The sequence below is a fragment of the Macaca mulatta genome, chromosome 7, assembly GCF_049350105.2.
Source record: "Macaca mulatta isolate MMU2019108-1 chromosome 7, T2T-MMU8v2.0, whole genome shotgun sequence".
In the NCBI taxonomy this organism is placed as follows: Eukaryota; Metazoa; Chordata; class Mammalia; order Primates; family Cercopithecidae; genus Macaca; species Macaca mulatta.
This window is the reverse complement of record NC_133412.1, coordinates 85,801,585-85,804,023: the sequence shown is the minus strand read 5'-3', so window position 1 is coordinate 85,804,023 and position 2,439 is coordinate 85,801,585.

Genomic DNA, 2,439 nt, shown 5'->3' with positions numbered 1-2,439 from the left:
AACAGAAGGAAACAAAGGCTCAGAGGAGCTGGTGCCTTGTCACAGATTTCCTAAGAGAAAGAACTGAGACTTACATGCAAATTCTCTGCCTCCATGTGCAGGGATTTTCCTACTGTACACAAATAGCATCACTTCCATAGCTAAAAGGAGTGGGAGGAAGGGGACAACAGGTGCAAGAAGTGAGTGAGAGGCTCAAGGTAATGGGTTTAAGAAGACGGAGGAAAAATCAGTGGAAAGAGACACCTATGTGAAATCTTGGAAGGCTGTTTGTCATCAAACAAGGGACACAACGGGACCAGTGCTGCCTAACAAATGATTCAACAGGTGAATGAAAACACTCAGTGCAAATTATACCTTCTCTTTCTCATTACCTGGAGTCATTACCAAGTGAGATGGAGCTGGTGGTCTAAGGGTCCTTATTTGTTTGTTCATTTTTTTGTTTATTCCAGAAACACATAGGAATTTAATCCTAGGGTCTGCCCAGCCTGGATATAGCTACATCTCCCCATAGCTGAGATGACAATGAGACTTTTCTAAGCTGAGGACTCCCTATGGCTATATAACACTCACAATGGGAGGTCACCTCATTCTAAAACAAATGTATCCAAATTGGATGAGGAAAGCTGTTCTATAATTCTGCAAAGGTGAAGGAGTAGCTTGGTATCATGTAGACCCTGCCCACAAACTCTCACTCGAACAGCATTGGTCAAGCTGTCGTTCAACATTATAGATCACCTACTGCCTGCTGGAGAGAAGTGTAAAATGGAGGCATGGACTCTGCCCTCAAAGGAAATGGGAATCCACTAGGGAAGAAAGGCAATTGCCAAGAGCTATGGGAAGGCAGCAAAAGAGGTCCAACAATATTCTGTAATGGTGTTAGTCAGGAAAAGTTACACTGAGTTTCTCAAGTTCACTTGATCTGAGAACAATTGCAAAATGAGGCGACTGGACCATAGCAATATTTACCAAAGGATTCTCCACAGAGTGTGGTTTAACATACTTGGAAGTCACCTGGATTACACAAAGTTCAGCTGACTTTTTTTAGCAAAGCACATGTTGGTCTGTAGAGTGCTAATAGGCATTATGAATCTCGAACGGAAGCTCTAGAGAAGAGTAGCTCCCAAACGTTATGGGAAACATTTTACTGCAGAATATTTATAGCAACCAGTGTTGTCTTGTAAGGGTGAAAATTTAGAAAACCGTGGAGTAGATGTCCACAGTCTCTAGCAGCTTTAAAATTTAATTATTGTGTCTTAGAGTATGTTTTAGAAAGCAGATAACCCAACAATGACACATAGGATAGATTAGATAGGTGGACACTGGGAGCTGGAGATTGTGGCAGCAGATCTATATGGAAAATCATGACAGTCTGAGCTAAGATGGAAGGGACAAACAAGGCTTCGATGCTAATTAAATATAAAGTATATAAGAACAAAAAATAAAACAGTAACTTTGTACCTAGGGAAACACCACAGGCTATTTAAGAATGCTTTATGTATAGGTATAATTTAGTCAATTAACATGGAGAGTCAAAAAATTAACCATTTATAGCCCTGTGTGGTGGTGTGCCTGTAGTCCCAGCTACTCTGGAGGCTGAGGTGGAAGGATTGCTTGAGGCCAGGGGTTGGAGGTTGTAGTGAGCTGTGATGGCACCACTGTACTCCAGCCTGGGTGACAGAGTGAGACTCTATCAGAAAATAAAAATTAAATATAATATTAAAAATAACTTTTTTTTTTTTTGAGACGGAGTCTTGCTCTGTTGCCAAGGCTGGCCTGCAGTGGCTTGATCTCCACTCACTGCAAGCTTCGCCTCCCGGGTTCACACCATTCTCCTGCCTCATCCTCCCGAGTAGCTGGGACTACAGGCGCCCACCACTACGCCCGGCTAATCTTTTGTACTTTTAGTAGAGATGGAGTTTTACCCTGTTAGCCAGGATGGTGTAGATCTCCTGAACTCGTGATCCCCCCGCCTTGGCCTCCCAAAGTTCTGGGATTACAGGCGTGAGCCACCATGCCCAGCCCAAAAATAACATTTATAAAGGGAACTTTCTGGGGTGAAACACATCCAATAGGATTCTGAGTAAGCTGGGCTGACATAAGTAGGAGGAGGATAGAGTGGAGTATTTTTATTTTCAAAGAAAGCAAATGAGAATGGAAGGGAGCTCTGTCTCCGCTGAGAGCCTGTGAGTATCCTTAACCACTTTAGTGTGGCTAGTATTCTTATCTACTTCTTCCCCCTTGAATCTATCCTCCCTTTTCTAATATGTGTGGTTTTTATTACCGTGCATGGCTAGAAGTGTGAATTTTTGTTTCCCCTAGAGAGCCTTCAAATTTTAAAGCTCTCCCTTAAAAGATTATTTTCATATCTCTTTGTCAGGGAAACTTTACTAACTTTCTGAGTTCTATCTCAAATTTTACTTCCTCAGTGATGCCTTCCAA